Source organism: Hydra viridissima, unplaced genomic scaffold (genome assembly GCF_058129835.1).
Source record: "Hydra viridissima isolate aposymbiotic clone 2 unplaced genomic scaffold, HvirCarnegie_v1 scaffold_1, whole genome shotgun sequence".
Classification (NCBI taxonomy): domain Eukaryota; kingdom Metazoa; phylum Cnidaria; class Hydrozoa; order Anthoathecata; family Hydridae; genus Hydra; species Hydra viridissima.
Window position 1 is genome coordinate 22,177,209 of NW_028324300.1, and position 12,070 is coordinate 22,189,278.

General features: G+C 32.1%; 1 long non-coding RNA gene across 1 annotated transcript; it reads left to right on the plus strand.

The window, feature by feature from the left end:
• Positions 1-4,377: 4,377 nt before the first annotated feature.
• Positions 4,378-10,938, plus strand: LOC149893923 (uncharacterized). The gene is made up of 3 exons (XR_016449121.1): positions 4,378-5,101; positions 5,211-5,270; positions 10,891-10,938. It is a non-coding gene; the product is annotated as an uncharacterized LOC149893923 (long non-coding RNA).
• Positions 10,939-12,070: the final 1,132 nt, after the last annotated feature.

Below are 12,070 nucleotides of genomic sequence, written 5' to 3' on the forward strand. Positions count from 1 at the left end.
ATTACTGCAACAGTTTTATGTTCCTCCGATATTTAAAACGAAATTCCCTTCCATTCATATTCCCATATTTTCGTAATAATGGATGATTTTGAAAAAATTGTTTTCGATTGCGATGCATGTGACTTAAGAGTTAACAGATTTCGTAAAACTCAAATTTTCAGTTGAAATCGTGTAACATTCTTTTTCTCATTTTTAGGTTTTTTAATGAATCAGATCTCGTTCTCATTTTCGTGGAATGGATGAGATTTCCGCGTCTCTCGTTTTCTCGCAAACCCCTACTGTTCGAACGTTTTGATTTTACCAACTTGCAATTTTTTACGAGCTTATGCACTCTACACCTTTAATATACACATTAAGCACAAGTGGTTTTCACAAGCTTCTACTGAAGCGTTTTAATTCCATTGAGAAAATTCTGCAGAGATCTCAATAAGTAATAGTAAATGAATGCAACAACATTTCCCATTCCAATTTTCGTAGTTTTTGACGGTTCATGATGAAAGACAATAGCTTTCTTTTTATTCAATTCAGACTATTTTCTTTTAAGAACCTGGCGTATTGTTTCTACTCCATAAAAGGCTAAAGAATCAATTATCTGTTCGACTACCGTAGTTTATAGCGGACAATTCCCTTTCAGCTCCATCACACACAGCATCACCTAGTTCAGCGTCAATTCTCACTTCGCGAACTCTTGTAACGGCTCACCAACCCTTAAGAATTCCATCAGTTTTACTGATTGGACGACCGGAGCGTGATTCATCTTTCCATTAAAGTTACCTGAACGAAAGCGAACAAACCATTTCCGCTAAGCAGATTTTGATAAAATACCTTTCACCCTACACAACACAAATTTTTTCGAAAACCGGAGCAATAGCGCATCCTATAATTTTAAAAAATAGCCGTTTTTTTACCATAAACCCTAGACCCTAAGAATTTTTTTGCCTGAAGGTATATTAATGTTGGATCTGTTAAAAAAAACTGATGGTGTAAAGTTTTCATTTGCAAAAATAGACTTTATTGTTTCATTTTCTAGACGAAAAAATTAACTTTTGGCGAATATAAAGTTCTTGCGGACGCAACAAAAAAGCCATTACACTTCATGATAAAATTAATACCTTTTTTAACAAAAGCAAGACAAAGTTCAAGAAAGAGTACTTTAATAAAATTGATTAAATATAAGGTTTTGACTTATCTTTACAGTTATATATTTGTCGTATTTCGTTTTCTCTTTTAATTGTTTATTTTAATCGAAAATATTATATTGTCAAAGTAAAAGAAACATTTAATCAGTGTGAATTAAAAATGGTTTGAAAACAAGAAAAAAGGAAAGCACATCTATGTTTAATTTAGTTAGTAATTTAGACAACTTTTTAAAATAAATATGTTTTGGCATTATTATAAGTCCCTATAAACAATTTCAGATAGCAATTACAGGAACTCTTGCTAAAATTTTTGGAAAACTAAAAAACCAGGCAATATATTCCATTTAAAGTGGCTTATTTTCATATCTTCCATCTTTTCATTGAGAGTATGCAAAGGCTGATCAGAGGGAGATGAGCTGATAAACTTAGATTTATAAGTTAACTTTATTGTATCAGTTCGCTTTCCCATGGGATTGCAAATCAAAATTGGAGGATAGTTGGATAGAGAGGACACAACACATCTTGAACCAACTCACCCTTAATAGTGATCTAGAAAAAGTCCTGGAGTGCCCTACGCTATTTTTGAATTTCCCTGTTCACACACAAGGAGTTGAGAGGGAAGTTATGGAGGTAAAATTGATTTTCCTTATGCTTAACAATATATTTTAATAAAAATTTAAGAAATATTTACTGCTATAAAAATAGTTTTTAAAACAATCAGATTTTTTTAGGTAATTGTAGCTTCTGAAACAGTCTTTAGTTTTAAGAGAAAAATGGTTTTATCCGAGCAAGAGCAGAAAATAGAGCTATCGTGTCTTTTTAATAGCAAGAAGAACCTCTATCCATTTTCTCATTTCCTTTTGTCATTTTTAGTGCCTATAACAGAACAAATTAGAGAAATTCGCTTTCGTTCAGGTAACTTTAATGGAAAGATGAATCACGCTCCGGTCGTCCAATCAGTAAAACTGATGGAATTCTTAAGGGTTGGTGAGCCGTTACAAGAGTTCGCGAAGTGAGAATTGACGCTGAACTAGGTGATGCTGTGTGTGATGGAGCTGAAAGGGAATTGTCCGCTATAAACTACGGTAGTCGAACAGATAATTGATTCTTTAGCCTTTTATGGAGTAGAAACAATACGCCAGGTTCTTAAAAGAAAATAGTCTGAATTGAATAAAAAGAAAGCTATTGTCTTTCATCATGAACCGTCAAAAACTACGAAAATTGGAATGGGAAATGTTGTTGCATTCATTTACTATTACTTATTGAGATCTCTGCAGAATTTTCTCAATGGAATTAAAACGCTTCAGTAGAAGCTTGTGAAAACCACTTGTGCTTAATGTGTATATTAAAGGTGTAGAGTGCATAAGCTCGTAAAAAATTGCAAGTTGGTAAAATCAAAACGTTCGAACAGTAGGGGTTTGCGAGAAAACGAGAGACGCGGAAATCTCATCCATTCCACGAAAATGAGAACGAGATCTGATTCATTAAAAAACCTAAAAATGAGAAAAAGAATGTTACACGATTTCAACTGAAAATTTGAGTTTTACGAAATCTGTTAACTCTTAAGTCACATGCATCGCAATCGAAAACAATTTTTTCAAAATCATCCATTATTACGAAAATATGGGAATATGAATGGAAGGGAATTTCGTTTTAAATATCGGAGGAACATAAAACTGTTGCAGTAATGAGATTGAAACTGAACGGGAATATTATTTCCGTTCAGCTCTCTTTCGCACAAATTAATAGATACAGATATAAAAAGCAAAGTAATTATTAATTTATCTTCTTATAAAAATCCACGAGTGGGGAAAATGGGTAGGGGTGGGGGTGGGGGTGGGGTGAGGGATTTCTTTTTTGAAACAAAAACTTGTTGTAAAATGAATGCTGTTTGGTATAATGTTTTTTTTTATCGACGTTGTAAAAAAATTGATTTTTCTATGATTCTATATATAATAATCCAAATCAGTATTTAGTGAATTTTTAGTTTCACCGTCAGTTTTATATTAATTTGTGAGAAAATCTTCAATGAACAGAAAATAAAACATGAAAGGTTTGTTTTGAAAATCGTTTTTAACTCTGAATCTAAAATTGTTTGTCGCGTTATTAATGAAAGATAAATCTTCTATACCCCTCTAAATATTCTTAGTTCCTGATTTAAACAAATCCTGTAATTTTTGTTCATTATAATAGGTGCAGTCATGAACTAGTAGTATGATTAAATTAAAATTTTATAACTAATTCGATATGATGCGATAATTCATAAAAAAGGTTTTCGAAATAAAACTCATTAAAAGATATTTTTTCCCTTGAAATAAATTGAAATTCTTTAACTCTGAGTTTACTTCAATAAAAGATTAGTGTCTTTGTCAGATTTGAAAAGTTTGCTTTTGTTAGCAAATTTTTTAAAACTGGCAGAGATATATAAAGTTGAGAGTTTTTGACGCCACCTAGAGATGACGTAGGCTTAACAAAGAAGCTCCTGGATTGCCTCTTGAGGAGCTTTGCAAAAGATTAAAATGAGACATGTGAGGTTTCCACTTCCATAATAAATAAATTGCATAGGCAATACTATAGTCACCTGTTTATTACGCCTCTAATACCGTGCATGTCAGTAACGTCCAATAAGTTTAATGACAGAACTACTTCATCACAGAAATTTGGATCGATGTCCAGTTTTTCGGCTAGTTCCTTTGCATTTGTAATAACGTTATTCAGTCCATTTTCTGATCTCAAGTTCTCCAAAAAATACTTGACACTTTCAATTAGTTTCAAAGCGCTCTGCAAATCAACAGTTTTCATTTGAAGTCTTTTGCTTACTAATTTAATTTTGAACAAAACATCATACCAAATGACCAAACAGCAGAGGAATTTGAAATCAGTAATTTTTAAAAAACGAAAAAAAAAAACGTTAGCTACGCCAGCGCGGCGCCCCAGAAAAGCCGGCGCCCAATGCAACCGCATAATTCGCATAGCCCTTGCACCGGTCCTGCATATTTCAATAAGCTGTCGTTAGTAGACGAGTTGTTTAAGCGAGTGTGCTCTCCTCCATAATTGTTTTATTTTTGGTTTTCGCTTCCAATTCTTGCCATCTCGAACACTTTTAATTTGAAGCTAAAGAATTTTGAGCGGTTGTAATAGGATAACGTTCTTTTGGTTTCATATCAATACGTATATTGTGAGGTCTTATGCAGATTAGGAGTTTATTTTCAATATTCCAACTAAAGCTCACATAGTCAGAAGCTTTCGTTAAAGATGACTTTAACATACGATAAACGTGTTAAATTACTTCATCCTCATTTCTTTTTCTTTCATTTAACAGCTTTATTTTTTTTTTTTTAATGTTTAAGAATTTTTGCTTAAACAGGACGCTGAGAAGTTCAAATAGAATGTTAAAATGTAAACAGGTGAAATTCTGAGGTTTTCGTAGAAAATTTTTGTGTTTCTCAATCGATTTCCAAAGAAATCAAATACCGCTGAATGCAACAGTATTTGAAAACTCTCAATAATTACTAATGAACAAGTATCTTCGGTGGGCACCACGCACTGCAGTATGTCCTTAAAACTTATTTACAGCAAGCTCTTACAGCTCCGAAATCTATGCGATTAATTCATGTCATTTGCAAAATTTAGATAATTAGATACTTGTGCAGATCACGATAATAATCGAAAATCTTAGAGAGAGGTCATAATCATTTTAGCAAGAATATAAACACGTGAGCAGACCGTTAAAAAAACTTGATTCCATTCAATTTAAAAAACACTTTACAACTTACGATGAAATCTTTAAGAAACATCGTCATTATGCATTTAATAGAAATATTCTGCTTCGATTGAGAAAAAACTTTATGTAATTCGAATTAAGCAAGAGTTTCCGAAACTTGATATTTTAGAAAATATTTGCAGAAAATAGGTTGAAGAAATAATAAATAGGTTGAATGAAAAGATAGAGGCACGAAAAAGTATGACTTATGTTGCTTAAATTAAATCATATCTATTGGCAATTCCTAAGTTATTTATTTTTTTATAAAATTTATCAGTGTTTTCTTTTTTGATAAATATAATCTTTAGATAAGCCATCTGGATATGAAACCGAAAGCTGCATGAAACCTCCTTCAGAAGCGAAACCAAGTAAGTTGTTAGCGATGAATGTTTTTTGTTAAGAAGCAAATTCCTATTGTTTGAATATTTGTTTCAATGAATTTAAGTGTAAAATGAAAATTATGCAGCATTATTTTTTTTGAGTTTGATTTTAATCAGGGAAAATATCGAAAGCTTTTTGAGGTGAATTTATATTATAAAAGTTGTATTATTGATTATTTAAAATTTTACAAAAAACTAGTTTTACAAAAATATTCCATAAACAAAATCTCATATGGTGCTGATGCTCATCGTTGAACTAATATTTTAATTTTGTGTTCAAACTTGTGTAATTTCAATGTAAAAACTTATCATTAGTTGTCTTTTTGGGGGGGGGGGGGGGTTAAAGTTTGGTCTCCCACTTATGTTATTACCGTTTTTTATATAAAATATAAAAATTAGTATTTAGATTTTAAAAAGTAAAGCAAAATTGAGCCTTCATGAGACCAAAATCCACAATTGTTGCAAAATTTGCAGCAATCTCTGCTCTACCTAACCCTTTTAACCCTCGACTCCCAGGAGTTCGATTCCTTTCAATAGCTAAAATAGGTTTTTTTTTAATATTAGGTGGCTATGAAAACAATCATTTTTTAAGAGTTGCGTATCAATTCCAGTTGCTCAGCATGGTTTAATGATATCTTCTTAATTTCTTTTTTTAGCATGAACCATTAGTCTTTGACTTTTTAAAATATGATAACAATAACCAAAAAGAGTAAAAAAGTAAAGTAAAAATGTCTCATTATTACAATAAAGAGCTGAGTTTAAAACATTATTTATCAAAGAAATGATCGATTATCAAATTCTCATTCAAACTTTTATATATTGAAAAAAGTAACTCTCTTCACTGTATCAAATACAAATAATTTTGATAGAATTAAAATTTACAGCAAATCTTCAATTTACAAAGCATCGCTGAGGAGGTTTTAGATTTTAAACACATTCTTGATTCAAATAAAGTAATTAGGCAAATTTGGGGCTGATTGACAATTCTTTCTCAAGCATAAAAGCTTAGGATTCTTATCTCTCAATTTCTTTGGCAATTTTTTAAATATAAAGAGGGTAGATTTTAATCTTTCAGCTATATTTAGTGGTACCAGTAAACTCAAAGAGCAAGGTTCTGGGAGTCTACGAGCAGAGGAAGATCAGTTAAGGTCTCTTGACACAAAGTAAATTACATACAATTGTGTTACAACTAGAGCCATTACCTTATAAATTAGGAACCGGAGCAAGTGCCTTGGCTTGAACCTGCTGTTGTTTTAGAGACATGTTTTAAAGAAAATCCGATCTGGTGATTGTCTCCTCACTATTAAATCCGCGTCGTGTTTTATTAGTTAGATAGCACGATGCTGGTCAGTTTCTTTTAGAAACTTTTCGCACCCACACTGGGGTTGATGATAGTCAGTAGTTTGAAATACTCATAACAGTTCGTTCGGGTCAACCAATTTTATATTTTTAGTTTTTACCTAGCCTTTATATTTTTACTTGTGGTAAACATGTACTAACTAAAATACCAATCGTTGTTAGTAGATGTAAAATGGAGGCTTAGAGCTATCGGACTTTTCCGCTCGTTGGCGTCTAACTCCCATTTTAAATCTACGACTTCAAGGTTTTTTTACACCATGTGAATCTTGTTTTTAAAAGAAAATATTCCCAACTTACAATTTTTCGGAATATGTCTAGTTGTGAAATTATTTGAGAAAATGTTAGGAGGGAAAAGGCTTTCGATTTCACACACTTGAAGCCTGGACAAAATAAAATTAATGTTTCGCTGAAAGTAATCGAGTGTGCGTCATTTGGTCTGTCACTTTAATGTTATGTTACCACTTTTTGAGAGTATTTAAAATATGAATAGATGATTCCATTTGTGTTGTGTAAGACTTCACACTCTTTTTATTCCTATACTTGAAAAAGATAAATTGTCAACTTGGTAGGCATCTAGTTTTAATAAAAATTGCTTTTTGGTGACTGAAAAGTTACTGGCTTGAAAAAAGTTTTCCCAAAGAGGGCTTCACTATTGAGGAGCTGTTTATATGGGCAAAGGATAGCCCGATTGCCGTGATCTCGGCAAAAAACAGTGAGATCTCACTTGCCGGGCTAGCTCTCTTAATCATATAAACCCAAAATAAAATTAAGTTGTAATAAAGACTACGTCGAGATCTTGGTAAATGGGCTAGCCCTGCAAACAAGCTAGCCCGCTTTTCATGTAAACAGCCATGAAGTTTGTTTTGTTTTTTTAAATTCTTTTCGGATTATTTAACGAATATTACACAGGTCAACAAAAAAAAAAAATTTACTGGTGTCCGAAATATTTTAATGAATTTGGGGTATTTTTGGGGTGCTGATTCTGAATATGCTATCAGTTTTGCCAGATTGGCTCAAGTTTTTGATATTTTTGGTATCTTATTTATAGCACTTGTTGGTAAATGCGACGCATCATCTCATTAATTTCTTGGGATTAGTACTTGAACTGAGCAGTTCTCAATATAGTTTTTTGTTAATTAGTGTTCTAAAAGTTTGTTCATAGCTTGATTTTTGCACTAACTTTATGTTGTTGTCTGTTTTCCATTGAAAAGCATGAACTCATCAAGAAGAAGTTGTTTTAACGATCCAGACTCATTTGTGGTGAATATACACTGCAAAAACATAGAAGAAACATAACAGACTTCATAAAAAAAGTGTATTTGGTCTATTTTGGGGTTATGCAAGTCTTGGGCACCACACATAGTGTGCAAAGCATATATCGAATTATTACGAAAATGGAGCAAAGGACAAAGAAAAAGCTTCAAATTTGGTGTTCTAATGGTGTGGAGAGAGCAAAAAAATCATCATGATGACTTTTATTTCTGTGCAGGGCAAGTGCAAGGATTCAATAAGCATAAGAAACAAAAATGGGAGTATCCTAACATGGAATCTGCAAGAAGGCCTGTCCCTCATTGTGAAGATGTGCCTGTACCTGTGTTTACCATGTTACCTGACCTTCCCCCACCTGATGATGATGAAATGCAGGGTATGGAGCTAAGCATTAGTTCTGGAAGTGAACCAGAATATGAAGGAAGTTTCAGAACACCTACGCAATTTACCCAAGGAGAGCTCAACGATCTAATAAGAGACCTCAACCTCTCAAAAAGTGCACCTGAACTTTTAGCTTCAAGGCTAAGTGAAAAAAATTGTCTGACGCCTGGAACTAAAATTACATCTTATAGGACCAGAGAAGAAGCACTTCTTCAATTTTTCTGTGAAGATTACCTACTTGTATATTGTAAGGATATTCCTGGCCTGATGCTGCAAATGGGTTTACAAGTATATCGTCCTGAAGACTGGAGGCTTTTCATAGATAGTTCTAAAAGGAGTTTGAAATGTGTTTTGTTGAACAATGGCAATCAGTGTGCATCTCTTCCAGTAGCTCACTCAACTAAACTTGCAGAACAATACAAAAATGTCAAAATGGTCTTGGAGAAACTGTGCTACCATGAACATTCGTGGCTGATATGTGTTGATTTAAAAATGGTCAACTTTTTACTTGGACAGCAAAGTGGATACACAAAGTATTCTTGCTTCATCTGCATGTGGGATAGTAGAGCAAAACATCAGCACTGGGAGAAACTGAATTGGCCTCCAAGGGACACCTTGACAGTAGGAGCATCAAACATAGTGAACGAACCTTTGGTGGACAGGGAAAAAATCATTCTACCACCATTTCACATAAAGTTCGGATTAATGAAGCAGTTCGTAAAGGCATTAGACAAAGATGGTAATTGCTTCATGTACATCTGGAGATCTTTCCCTGGTCTTAGTAGCGAAAAATTGAAGGCAGGAATCTTTGATGGTCCTCAAATTCGGAAACTCATTAAAGATTCAAATTTTCCTAAGGAAATGAATGACATTGAAGCTGCTGCATGTTGTAGTTTTGTGTTGGTAGTGAAGAACTTCTTGGGAAATAAAAAGGCAGACAATTATGGAGAACTGGCACAAAACATGCTATTGAGATTTAGAAATCTGGGTGTACACATGAGCATTAAATTGCATTATCTTCACAGTCACTTGGACAGATTTCCAGAAAACCTTGGAGATTTTAGCGAAGAACAAGGGGAGAGATTTTATCAGGATATTATGGTGATGGAGGAAAGGTACCAAGGCAGATGGGACAGACATATGATGGCTGATTACTGCTGGAATCTACAGCGTGACTGCCCAAATAGCTCACATAGAAGAAAATCATATAAAAAGCGCTTTTCCAGCGATTAAATGTCTCCTATCTTTCATGTCTTGTTCATTTTTGAAGATTACTTTCTAAAACTAGTTAAAATAAACTAAAATCAACATTTACTTTGTTAAATTTATTGTATTCATGACAATTTCAATAAAGTTAATGCGCGTGTAGCAAATTACGTCTTTTTTTTTACACATTTCACGAAAAATCTCAAAAACTTGAGCCAATCTGGCAAAACTGATGACATATTCAGAATCAGCACCCCAAAGCTACCCTAAATTCGTTGAAATATCTTTGGCCTCAAAAATGCTGTTGACCTGTCTTATTACTTGTTGCGAATTTAATCTTTTTTAAAACTTTAAACACTTAGAAGAAAAAATGTTTACCAAACCAATTTGTCATTTAAAATTCAATAACTAAAAACTGATTTACTGGTATACAGATATCACAACTTTAAGTTCATTCAGAATATAGTTCCTGCCAACAATCTAAAAAAATATATACAAAAGTCATCAAAAAGTACTTGTAAAAGTCATAAAACTTTAAAAAACTCATAAAATATTTATAAAAGTTATAAAATATTAAAAGACTCATAAAGTATTTATAAAAGTCAACATTAAATATTTATGTCTTCATAAAATATTGAAATATTAAAGTTATCATAAAGTTGCTTTAAAATGAAATAAAAACTTTATGTCAAAAGATGGAGTTTTTTTTAATGAATAATTATTGATTATTCAATTTATTTAATTAAATCATTATTTTGATTGAATAAATTAAATTTAAATTAATTAACATGTTTAGACAGAGAATTGTAAGATTCCTGAAATAAATATGTGATGCTTCACATAATTTTTACTATTTTGTTTCAACACAGAAGTTCTTTTTGATTAAATCCATTAAAATTATTTATTGAAAAAAAAAAAAAAAAAAAAAGATTTATGAATGTAAACTTGCCACACCATATTCATTTGGTGTTTTAAACTCTTAAAGAGTTCAACTTTTACAAACTTAACAAAATTCCAATTTATATTACAAAGCTTAAAGAAACTTGTATTTAATTGTTAATGGAAAAATCTAATGCAAATACTTAGCAGTTTTTTTTTTATCTTAGGGATGAGTTGTTTTTAGGAATTGAAAAGGAATTTAAGTAATTAAGATGGAGTTTGCTTGTGATTTTACTGTAAATGTAATTAAACATTTAGAAGCAATCACTTTAACAAGTGATTTTCACAAGTGATTTTTTTTTCTAGAAGTTAGGTAAGTAAATCCCTTTTACAAGTGATTATCTTGCTATTCTTAAAGTGAATATTATATATTAATTACTAAATGCTTTATGAAAGTGCTAGTCTCCTCATGTATTTCAATATGCAACTGAATATCTTCTCTTTTTTTTTTTAGAGGAAAGTCTTGATTTTTCTATTCCACAGGATAAGGTACAAGTCACAATAAGCATGGGAATTTCGAAGTTCGAAATTCGATGATTTCGTAATTTCGGATGTTTCGATCTAAATTTCGGTCCGAAATGTATTCAAAATTGGATCGAAACTAATTTCGAGTCGAAATTTTTCCACAAGTTTTGGGTCGAAATAAATTTCGTATCGAAATTTATATTGAATTTCGAAAAACCGAAATTTTTAAACATTACAAATTCACGAATTTCGAAATCACGAAATTAAAACTTATGTTTAATTTCGTGTCAATTCCGTTACTTTCAATGACCCGAAATTATACGAAATTATTTCGCGAAATTAAACAATCCAAAAAATCGAAATTTCGTTCTCAATTTCGAAATCCGAAATTGAAACACGAATTTCGTTTCGTTTAATTTCGTCGATTTCGAAGGCCGAAATTCCCATGCTTAAGTCACAAACAAACTCTTCTTCAATAAAATTCCAAGCTGCGCGAAATAAGTTATGATAAATATCAGCCGACTTTTTCTTAAGAAGCAGAGTGGTATTTTATGATACACACCAGATCATCAACTATGATTTCATTAATTTTTAATGAGTTTTTCTTGTTTCGATAACTTAAAATAATATTTAAGTAAATAGAGTAGTTATTGTAAAATAAAATCAAATAACAGTAAGACATTTATTCTATCCGGGCAGCTCTACCATAGGGCCCAGCTAGTGAAAATACTTAATAGCTGTTCTTTAACTGACATCAGCTTGTGTTGATATGTCAGAGGCCCTGGAACGTGGACCCATTTCAACAAGACGCAAGATTCTTTCAGAAGGCACAGGGGGACCTGGACGAGGTTTTATTCAGTTCTTTCTCTCTCTGACGAAATGTGCGATTACTCTATTAACAGTAGAAAGGTTTATTGAAAGATTTTCAGATATTTTGTGTTGACTAAGACCACATTCATGTTAACCCACAATGCGTCCTCGCTGAAATTCGGAGACGTCTGATGCTTCTAAGGTTCGTGGCATGTTGCAATATTGTTATATGAAATTTTAATCAAATACTCTAAATTAGTTTATCTAAATTTCTTACCTGTAAATAGTATTAATCATGAATTAAAAGAAGCAGCATTTATTTTAGTGTCTATTAAATTTTGTCATGTCTGTGTACACAG